Genomic DNA, 12,414 nt, shown 5'->3' with positions numbered 1-12,414 from the left:
TTGGCCGAGTGGGCTTGCTTGCTGGCTGTGGCCTCATGGCTTGGCCGTTTAACTTGCTCACTAGTAGGTTATTATTATAACCTATTGTGCATATATTTTCACACAACATTCAATACACAAACCCTAAGGAAACTTTGAGAACCCTAATTCTCTCCTTGCTTCCAAACTGTGTTCTTCCCAAAAAGTCAAAATAAATTTTTATTTATTTTTAATAACAGGATCATCTAAGCATAAATAACTCCAAACCATTTACCACATCATTATACTTACCTAGAATTTGATTTAGGCTAAGTTAAGTAAAGTGAAAAAAATCTAAAATAAATCTAAATATAAGTTTATTTATTTAGGTCTTTTCTTTCAAAACATCCGAAGTGAAGAATATGAAGGCAAGGCAAGGCAAAGCAGTTCAAGAAGAAGGGATCAAGATTTGAAGCTGCTCATTAGACATGAATCATGATTATTGTAATATTTATTGTATATGGCACTTGTAAACTAAAGTTCCACCATCAAATTGATAAAAAAAACAAAGGAATTCTCTTATGTGCACTTCTTAATAATAAATTATTTGAGTGTTTTTTATTAAACCGGTTAAAAAACTTTGTATGCTTGATCCATATATTTTGCATTCACATGAGATAAACCTGGTGACTTATGGTTTATGACCTTGAATCGAGTAAATGGGTCAAATTGAAAATTTAGTCATATAGGATTGTGAAGTGATTCACCTTCCTATAAAATATATTATCATCAAATCTTGTTACCCATAGTTAATCACTCTCAGTCTAGTATGACATGATTTCTATTATGAAACTATTATGCGATTTTAGGCCATAACAGGTGTCCCAACTTATTTGGTCAATTTCATAAACCCAAACACATTACCCCAAATCCCACTCAAAATCCAAAATAAGCAAGTTACAAAGTGAAGTTCAACCCAAAATAAGCAAGTTACAAAGTCCAAAAACAACTTTCTTTTCAGAAATAAGTCAACCCAAAAGTCGTCAATCGTGACGCATTTTATTGTTGAGTTGTCTTTCACATAAGACTTTTATGGTGTCACTAATCGGTGTGATTTCCACAACCTTAATGGAGCTATTTGATTCCCAAAAGCAAGTCATTTAAAGACTTAATACCAACCTTGTTTTGAGTTATCCAACACTCTCTTTCCCTTCACCCATTGGAATTGACCACCTAGGAAGGGACACCTGTCACAACTACGTAGGGTTTTTATCCTTGAGTGGATTCAAATCCCACAATGAACGGTAGGTAGGGCAACTTTAATGCTCAAACCCACCATACATCACCATATTTATCTCTCATGTATTATATCATAATGCATCCGAGTGTGTTTGACTACTTGTAAATTACGTGATATTATGCATTAAATTAATACATTATGAATGATCATAACCGATTATTGTAGAAAAATAGGGACAACATATTAGTAGGAGTCTGTTCTTAGAGCAGAGGGAGAGACGAGTTCCAGACGTTCGATCTTCCTAACTTATACCCCGTACCTTAATCTTTGATTTCAAAATACCATATTTCATAGAAAAAATGCCTTGTATTTTATGGATCGATCATTGTTTTCGGAAATTTATTTTTCATTAAATAATTATTTCTCCCTGGAAAATAATGATTTTAAAAATCCGATCCCTATCGGATAAAATAGGGTGGCGACTCCAAACTTTCAAATATTATAGGCCTAACTGGTGGCTTATGTGGGATTCTGACCGCTAATCTAGGCCAGTCGAGAATTAGGTCCCACAGGCTGGCGACTCTGCTGGGGACTTTCTTATTTTCTATATATATAAAAAATAAATTTGGACGTATAGACCCATAAATATGTTTTACCCTTTCAGAAAACAAATAACTATCCCAATTGGTTATGATCATTCACGGGAAAAGTTTAAATTTTTGTATGTATCAAGTTTATGTGAAATTACGTGTATTTGGGTTTGCCTATGTGAAATTCGGCCCCCACACACGCACTGGTACTATCATAACCTAGGCTCTGACCTGCTCATTTGCGGTGTTCAGGGAGTATAGACAATTATAATGAATTTAAGGACATAAACCTGTATTCGCGCGTTATTCACAGCCGGCTATGCAGGACCGTCCAACCCCGTATGGGGCCACTCGAACAATTACTTTCTTAATTGAACAAACCCTTTTAGTTAAGGTGTTAGGACACATGACCAACACATGCTTGATTTTATTTATGTTGTTAACTGTCTGTCATTATTAAATTAATTCAAGTAATTTTTTTCCTTTATGCGTTCGTGATGAATTTTTTTTAATCTTTTCTTTTCTATTTTCTTTCTTTAAAATTTTATTTTGTAACATCTTCGGACAAAAAAAAAAAAAAAAAAAATGTTTACTAGTCAAATCAATCGCGATTTATTGTCAAAATTATTTCGAATTTTCATAAAGAAATTTCCCTTCAAAAACAAAAACAAATAAAGAATTTCTCACACTCACGATGTCATGATTAATTCTTAATCACTATCCATTTCTCATGAACCAAGTCAAAAATCAATGCCAAAATTCAGTTGACTTCGTAAACATAAAAATCTCAATAAAATGCAAATGATTCCAATGCTCTAAAATCAAATCGGATCGTTCTAAAAAAAATTCGTTTGCAAAATAGCTCTTTTTTTTTAAACCCGATTTTTCCGGGAACCCATATTTCATTTTGCTGATTACCATCTTTTTTATGATGATTTTCAAGAGAGGAACCCTTTTTCTCAAAATGGACTTATGATGTCACCCAAATACTTTTCCATTTCCCGCCATTTTCACTTTGTTATACTAAACTTCCAATATCAATACTAATATCATTCTTGTTTGAAATGACAGGTACTTTACTTGTACTTGATTAAGCTCTTAAAACAATATGAGTTTCGCAAAGCCAAGATACCAAGCTGGAAGTAAGAGGGGCCGCTGGAGGTCAATAAGTAAGATTTAATCCGAAAAGGGTGAACCATTAGCTGTTATATACCACCGGCTGAAGTTGCAAGGATTCCTTGAGCCAAAACATCTCAATTATGCCATGCCTTCTCCCGCAGCGGACATGGCGAAGCACTGTAATTACTGCCATGACTACGGACACAATATAGAATCTTGTTCAGATACAAGGCATGTTATACAACAACTTATCGACGATGGAAAAATTCCAATTCCAAAGGCTTGGCCCCCCCTACCATCATTCAACAACGCAGAGTTGACCGAGTTCATTGATCACCATCAACATTTATGCATTACCCTGGGATACGCTTGTTATTTAATCTCGGGTATTTGGATTTATAATGGGTCAGCTTTCAACGTTTGTTCAAAAGTAGTTTTGAATGAAGTGGGAATGGAAACACACCTTTAGGATATTCCGACAAGATTTTAATTGCATACGATAACACCCCAAGAAAGTAAATTGGGACCATTACTTTGCAATTAAGGCACAAGAGTTGGGAATGTGATGTGGAATTTCAAGTGATCGAAGCTCCTACTCAATTTCCCTTTCTACTTGGGAAGTCGACGCTTCATGACACACGAGCTATTGCCTCTACCCTTGAATCAGAAAGTGAAGATCCCAACACCAAGGGGAATAATGACTATCCATGGGGGACATGGTTGTTCCAAAAGTATCATTAGAATCTTGCAACATGATTGGTTCTGGAGAAGGTTCGACCTCAGAACGTGCTATACTTGGGTTAGGAAACAATGATGATAAGATGTCATTATGGGACTTAATATCAAAGTCTCAAAAGTATCAAGAAGCCTTCATCAGCTACCTCAAGAGGTCTACGATTGACATCACAACCCCAGCCAAGGACCTGATGAACGTGTTCAAACCCGATTGGCGACTTGTCATGAAAGATTTGGTTGAGAAAGACTTCCTAGAAGACACGTTAGAGCATATGATGATCTGTGATAACAAAAAAGTACCATGGTATTTTGGTAGAGGGAGGATGTCCCATCAATGTGTGTCCTTATAATACCTTCATTAAGTGGGGATATGAAAAAGAAGAACTCGAACCAGCAACCTGTGAAAATCTTGGCGATGATTACACAAGCGGAAAGATATGGGGTAAACTCAGCACTAATGTTGACTATAAGGTTATATCATTTACCACATAACTCATAGTCCTCATTATCCTCTTACTCTTTAACATAAAGCTCGGCCAATCATGGATGTACAAATTCATGCCATTCTCACCACCCAGTCGGAGGGTTCATTATGGTCACTGTATCCTCCTTTGTTTCCAGAAGATGATAGTCGATCTAAGGTTTCAAATAAGGCTAAGGTCTTTGAAATCTCCACCATTACCCATGAACTTCCTTCAACAGAACAGGAGGTTGTGAATCTTGACCTTTTAATGTCATATGAAGAAGTAGGGCTAGAAGAAAAGACCATGATACCTGTAACTCTTGATCAACTGACTTATTTGGCCTATACGTACCCTTATTATAGACTAAAACTTCTACCCTTTTTTTAACACGGGAAGAATAAATAAAGAAGTACATAGGTTACAGATGAAATGGACGAGTGATGATGAAGCGTCTTGAATCGGTTGAGGTGTGTGATCTTTTAATCGTAACGCCAAGTAACAAATTCTCCAGTCTCCAGGAGTTGTTCCCAATCTTCCTGGCGCTTGGCAACATACAAGGAGTTGTCTTCTCGATCTAGGATCCATGATACCCAGGCTATGCATACCAACTGACACGAGGGTAAGGTCAAGGGATCAATCTTGCGTACGAAAATGTGAGGTTCCATAATTAACACAATGGAGGCCAACTCATTAGCAGATGTCATTATTCCTTCAAATTGTATTGGATATTTCTCTTTGTAAAACCATCCAAGTCGTTCGCGCAGCCTTTGTACCTTGATCTTATCTGGTATCCAAGTTAGATGGTCACGTTCCGACTCCGAAATAGGCCAGTACATACGTGTTATCTTCATTACCGGAGTTGGCCATGTTTTGATCTCCTCGTTAGGAAAGTAACCTCCCTCATTTTCAATGAGATTCATTTCTCCAAACTGACTTGTACTGGCATATTGGGCCGTTCCATCTCTCGCATCTCCTGGAATCATGTACCCCCTTGATGGAAAGCATAACATTCCTCTAACTTTCTGATGCAATGTTGATGCAACCATTTGATTCTCATGTAGCCAAGGTCGTCCCAGCAAGAGATTGTATGAAGTCTCGCAATCTATCACATGGAAATTCACCTTATACTCGATTGGTCCGTACTTCAAACTCAATAATATAGTTCTCGTTATCTCCCTCGGGGTATTATCAAAACCAAAAGACAAACTCGAGTACTGAGTTATTTGGTTTGCTTCATAACCTAACTCGTAAAGAAAGTCTCGCGAATTTAAGTTGACTGTCGATCCATTATCAACCAGAATATTACCTATGTAGCCACTGCTATGTAACAAGGTTATGTACAAGGCATGATTATGTTATGGATATGGAGGCAAATCGTCGTTTGTGAAGTCTTATCTATTATTCTGATGGTTGGTGAGAATGGCATGAATTTTGTACATCCATGGTTGGCCGAGCTTTATGTCAAAGAGTGAGGGGATATTGAGGACTATGAATTTTGTGGTAACTAATATACCCTTGTAGTCAACAGTAATGCTCAGTTTACCCCATATTTTTCCGCTTGCGTAATCATCGCCAAGATTTTCACAGGTTGCTGGTTTGAGTTGTTCTCGTTTATATCCCCACTTAATGAAGGTCTTATAGGGGTACACATTGATGGGACATCCTCCCTCTACCAAAACACCATGATACTTTTTGTTATCACAGATCATGATATGCTCTAACGTGTCTTCAAGGAAGTCTTCTCAAACAAATCTTTCATGACAAGTTGCCAGTCGGGATTGAACACGTTCATCAGGTCCTTGGTTGGAGTTGTGATGTCAATAGTATTCCTCTTGAGGTAGTCGATGAAGGCTTCTTAATAAATTTGAGACTTTGATATTAAGTCCCACAATGACGTCTTATCATCATTGTTTCCTATCCCTTGTATAGCACACTCGAAGGTCGAACCTTCTCCAGAACCAATCATGTTGCAAGACTCTAATGATGCTTTTGGAATAACCATGTCCCCATGGATAGTCATTGTTCCTATTGATGTTGGGATCTTCACTTTCTAATGAAGGGTAGAGGCAATAGCTCGTGTGTCATGAAGCCACGGTCTCCCAAGTAGAAGGGGAAATTGAGTAAGAGCTTCGATCACTTGAAATTCCACATTACATTCCCAACTCTTATTCCTTAATTGCAAAGTAATTGTCCCAATTGACTTTCTTGGGGTGTTATCGTATGCCATTAAGATCTTGTCGGAATACCTTAAAGATGTGTTTCCATGTCCAACTTCATTCAAAACGTTTTTTGAACAAACGTTGAAAGATGACCCATTATCAACCCAAATACCCGAGATTAAATAACAAGCGTATCCTAAGGTAATGCATAAAGGTCGATTGTGATCAATGACCTCGGGCAAATTTGTGTTGCTGAATGATATGGTAGGGGGGACCCAAGCCTTTGGAGTTGGGATTTTTCCGTCGCCGATAAGTTGTTGTGTAGTATGCCTTGTATCCGAACAAGATTCTATATTGTGTCCGTAGTCATGGCAGTAATTACAATACTTCGTCATGTTCGCTGTGGGAGAAGGCATGGTATAATTGAGATGTTTCGGCTCTAGGAATCCTTGCAACTTCAGCCGGTGGTATATGACGGCTAAAGGTGAAGGAAATAATGCCCTTGGTCCAAGTATGCATTCAATGTTAAGTATAATAAATGCGGTTCAGTATTAATTAACAAGTTAATAATTCAGTGAGATCAAGTGAGCTGAATGCCTAGCTAGAGGCCGCTTCAGTTCAAGTGGAACTAATGATATTAATCCACAGCTTACTCTTGACTGAACCCGTAGGGTCACACAAATAGTACGTAAACGGATCAAGTATTTAATGGCATTAAATACTCCATCTATGGATATTCGGAATCGACGGATCTTGGTTTCAGTGGGAGCTGAGATCGTCACATGCAAGAAATGAATACTCCGGAAACGATGATATTGCCGGAAACGGAAATATGGATCGTATCGGAAATATAAATATTATCCAAGTCGTAGATGTTGCCGGAAACGGAAACATGGTACGTATCGGAAAATATTATCGGAAATGGAAATATTGCCGGAATCGGAAATATTGCCGGAAACGGAAATATTGTCAGAATCGGAAATATTATTGGAATCGGAAATTAATTCCGGAAACGGAAATATTAAATATTTGTTCGAAATGGAAATTAATTCCGAAATCGGAAATATTAAATATTGTTCGGAAATGAATTCCGGAATCGGGAAATTAATCGGAAGCGTATCGTACGAATTAGCATCGGACGAGGCCCGCTAGACGAAGGCCCAGCACGAAGCCAGGCCATCGCCCAGCGAGCCAACACGCACCATCGCGTGCCAAGCCTCGACCAGGCCCAGCCAAGGACTGGGGCGCGCGCGCGAGAGCACAACAGCAGTGGGCCGAGCGCTGTGCGCCTAGCGTGGGCCGCAAGGCTTGCGCGGGTGTACGGTGCTCGTGCAATGCTTGTGCGGGAATCCTAAAGCAATCGGGATTCGAAATATGATTAAATCCTAAAACTATTAGATAATGATTATTTAATTAGAGTCCTAGTAGGATTATAATTAAATAAATTAGTATCCTAATAGAATTCCAAATCCTTTTCCATAACTCTATAAATAGGTGCCTAGGGTCACATATTTAGAGAGAGAATTCAAATATTCAAAGTGAGTTTTGAGAGCAAAATTCAGTCACACAATTGCCTATAAAGTGCCGAAAATAATAGTACCTTAAGGGTGATTCTAGTTGGTCAATATTAAGGCGGATCCGGACGTGCTGTGGACTATCTACGGAGGGACGACACTTGGAGTCCTAAAGACTTGTTCTTGTTCGGTTCGGGTGCAGCTAGGGAAGGCACGCAACAAAGAGTATGCATCTAAACTATGCTAAATGATTATGTGTAAATAATATGTTTTCCTGGCTTTATGGTTTTTCCGCATGATTTATGAATTGTCATATGTATCATAACCTAACAGTGGTATCACGAGCCTCTTATTATTTTCATAATCTAAAATTGCATGAACATGGATAAATATTACAAATTTGCAAGAATTAAAAGGGGTGATTAATTTTCGTAATTGTTAATTAATTGCAAATTGCGTTTATTTAATTATACGTACGCAGTTTTTCGGCAGTTTCTTCGTTACTCATCCAAATCGAGTGATTTTTGTGTCAATTCCACATGTAAAAGGCATTCTAAAATTTTGATAAAAATATAATTTTTCTGCCGAACCCAGAATTCTCAAATTCGAAGCCTAACTATGACTTTTCGGAGGTTTTAGTTTTTTGAATGCAAAATTTCGTAAATTTAAGATGTTAAATTAAATATTTGCGATTCATGTTGATAAATCTTGAATTTTTTATTGACCTACTGTATATGTTTAACAAGTTTGAATGCCTAGCCTTGTTAATTATGCAATCTAATTTGTAATTATGATTAATTTGTTGAAAATTAGAATAATTTAGAATTAATTTGATTTTCATAATTATTTATAATTTAATTAGATACCTATGATTAAAAACCACCATAAAAATTGTAAATTTATGTTAAATTTTAAATTTTTATGACCTAGACTTGAATCCATGTTAATCGGAAATCAATTGAATAATAAATTTTCGATTTTTCGCCCTAAAATTATGAAATTAATATTATTTATTAATTTGTCATTAATTTTAAATATAATTTTTTTATATTTTATGCGATTCGCTCATATGACTTGCACGCACAAAGCAATGGACGCTACGTGTTACCCTTAAGGGGTGTTGTATAGTGCGGGCATGTGACGACGAGCAAGGGAGCTCGTCGCCCATGCGACACGAATGCAATGAGCAAGGCCATGGTGCACGAGCACAAGGCAGCAGCCCTGCCTTGTGTCGTGGGCTGTGAGCAATGGACGAATGGGCGAAGGCAAAAGCAAGGCATGGCAGTCGCGTGTGGGCAGCAAGCGAGCTGCGCCACAGCGCGCACTGCCTCGCGCAAGCGTGCGGAGCCTCACGCGTAGCGAGCGCAAGCTCGCGTGCCACGAGTGCTACGCCCAGCGTCGATGCCTCGCGCAGCGAGCGATGGCTCGCAGGATCGAGCGCTGGCAAGCGCGCGCAGCGAGCGCTGGCTCGCATACAGCGAGCGCTGGCGAGCGCGCGCAGCGAGCGCTGGCTCGCATGAAGCGAGCGCTGGCGAGCGAGCGCAGCGAGCGATGGCTCGCGTGCGTCGAGCGCTGGCGCGCGCAGCGAGCACCATGCGTGAAGCCTTGCGATGGTGAGCAGCAGCGATGCAAGGCAGCGCATGGGCTGCACGCACATGGCCAGCGATGGCTGTGTGCGTGTGGCCCATGGGCGTGCGATGCGTGAGGTTGTTGCGTTGCGATTAGATCGTTTTGAAATTTTAATTTGAAATTTTCAGTTTACGTAATTTTAATTAATTTTAAAATTAATAATTTAAATAATTTTCTTGGATTTTAATCAAGTGTATTGCTTGCATATACAAAGTACCACGTAGTACTTGGCCTAACCTAGTTGTTGAGATTGTATCTTACAACCTCAAAGTTGTATTTTGGGGGTGAGGATTCCCTTCCCTTGAGTATCCTCTTATACTCAAGGGGCTTACTTATTAACTCGGGCCGAATAGTTCTAAACTGTAACATACCATTGCCACAGTATCTATCATCACACTGCCTTATATCTTCCATAGTCTCAACTCTCAAATGACTGGAAAGTTTTGGTGACTAAAACAATAAGCTACGGCTATTTTTCAATCCCAAAAAACTAGCCATTGGGCTTTAAAAAGGTAATTTTTACATTTGGGCATTTGGTGAATTATATTTTAAAATAGGGGTATTTGGTGAAATAAGTTACATTGTAGGGGCATTTGGTGAATTAGAAAAGTAGGCTAACGGCGGACTAACGGCGGACTAACGGCGCATCATTAGTAAGGGTAGTTTGGGTATTATATTAAAGGTGAGGGGCATTTGGTGAATTTCTGAAAGTTGAGGGGCATTTGGTGAATTTCGTGAAAATTGAGGGGTATTTCATGAAAAATCCGTAAATTTTATTTATTCTAATTATTTTACTAAAATTAAAATCATGAATTAATTTAAATACGACTGAAATTAAATTAAACTTTTTGGATTCAATTATAAATTTATATGAGCTTTAAATTTTAATTAAATTTGTATGTTTCCGGTTAGACTAGAAATACATTTTTATGTTTAAAATTAGTAAAGCATATGAATTTATTGGTTTAAGTGGGACCCCTTTTTAGTCATAAACTCTTGATTAGGTCTACAAATCCTTAAGGTTAAAACAACTTGATTAGAATTAATAAGGACTGAATAATTGGTAGATTATTGGTGCCCTTGATTAATTGCTGCAAATGTTTACGTGATGCATAATGTGTTTTACTAACCAACTATGTGGGCCATTCATGATAATGAATGGTTGAATGGTATATATTGTATATGTACTGTTTTGCAGGTTATGAAGTGACTAGTATGGCCCAAATAGGATAGAAAATATGGTCTGCGTACCATTAATTTGAATGTAATTGGTCTAAAGTACCAAAGTTGTTTTTCAATTCAAATATGGTCTGCGTACCATCAAATAGTTGTAATTAGTTTTAATTATAGCTTATCCTATTTGATGAAAATGGTGCCTCCCACGGAGATTTTCAAGATGGACTTTGAAGTTAAAGCTTCAAGATGAAGTCGGGCCATACTAGATCACATTTATCTTATGCATGTTTTAAGTTATTTATTGCTTTTAAATATGCCTTAAAATGCATGAGATCAAAAGCTTGATTATGTTGCATGATTAAGGATTTTAGTTCACTTAAAATCTAACCAACATAGTAAGAGCCTTAAGTTCCAAACTTAAAAATTGAGTTAAAAGGTGCCATGCCAAAATATACACTTGCTTGGATATCCTTTACATCAATCTAGTAATAGTTTTCGCTCAGCGAGGTGTTACTTATTGGTCCTAAAGGGGCAAGGTACACAAATAATTGTGAGTACATGTTAGTTTTGGTGAAACTCAACGATATAAGTAAGGAGTCCTTTTATGTCGTGGCAAAATCGATAGGTTTACCTAATAAGTTCTTAGACGTACCTATCAACCAAGAATAGTTTCTAGACTATTAGCAAAAGGCTTTTGCTTACCTAAGATGTTTTAGGATTAAGTCGACAAACTGTGCTTAGTTCTTCAATGATTTTAGGATCTTGGAATCATTTTATTCACACCTGCTGGAACACATAACTTGAATAAAATGCTTAATGAACATTGAATTATGCATGTATGCTAGAATTTAAGTTTGTTAAGAGAAACTGTGAATGGTTATTTATTTGTTTATTCTTTTCAATTGTAGTTTTAAATATGGCAAACAACAATCAAAACATCATCATGGGTTCTGAGCTTATGGTCAAGCTGAACCTGGCAAATTTTCTTGAATGGGAAGCTAAGCTAGTTGAAATAGTCAAACTCAATGGACTTGAGTATGTACTATCACATCCCATGCCAAGCTACTATGCCAGAGACATGACCCCTGAGAGATTTTACGCCTGGGATGCGGATCTCAAAAAGGTTATGAGTCTCATGCTGAACAATATCCCTGATGATTGGGCTAGAAGGTTTGTAGCCTATGAACCTTTTACGCTCATCAAGAATCTGAGGGATATCTGTCGTGGAAGCACGGAGGACAGTGACCTGAACGTCCATGAGTTGATTGAATCAATGTCTGGTCTAAAGGTTAGTTCTCCCAACAGGTGTTATAGGATGGAAGTCCAAGAAACACATGTTCAGCTCCTTCGCACTAAACAGAGGGTAGGCGTCCCACTGAGGTTCCATGTGGATCTTATGCGTTCATACTTTGATCGCCTAAGTCTACTAGGAACACCAATAAGCGAAAGGATGGCAGTCTCTATCTTGCTCAATTCACTACACAGTGGGTTTGGTCGCTTCAAGCAACTATACCTAAGTGAACCAAGAGAAGAAACAGTTGCAGAATTTGTTCACCTTGTCAGAAAGGCTGAAATAATACTGGACTGTGAAGCCAAAGATTTACTCAAGGCTAGAAAGAGACCGTTCAAGAAAGGTGGAAAGTCCAAGGGCAATGCTAAATCAAAGCAGGACAAATCCACATCAAGCTGTCTTTATTGTGATGGAATAGGCCATTACAAAAGAGAATGTCCAAAGCTAAAGGAAGATCAGAAGAACGGAACAGTCGTTCCATCTTCAGGTATTTTCGTTATAGACTGTATACTTGCTAATTCAACTTCTTGGGTATTAGA

The sequence above is a fragment of the Spinacia oleracea genome, chromosome 6 (assembly GCF_020520425.1).
Source record: "Spinacia oleracea cultivar Varoflay chromosome 6, BTI_SOV_V1, whole genome shotgun sequence".
NCBI lineage: Eukaryota > Viridiplantae > Streptophyta > Magnoliopsida > Caryophyllales > Amaranthaceae > Spinacia > Spinacia oleracea.
Note: the sequence above shows the minus strand (reverse complement) of the source record.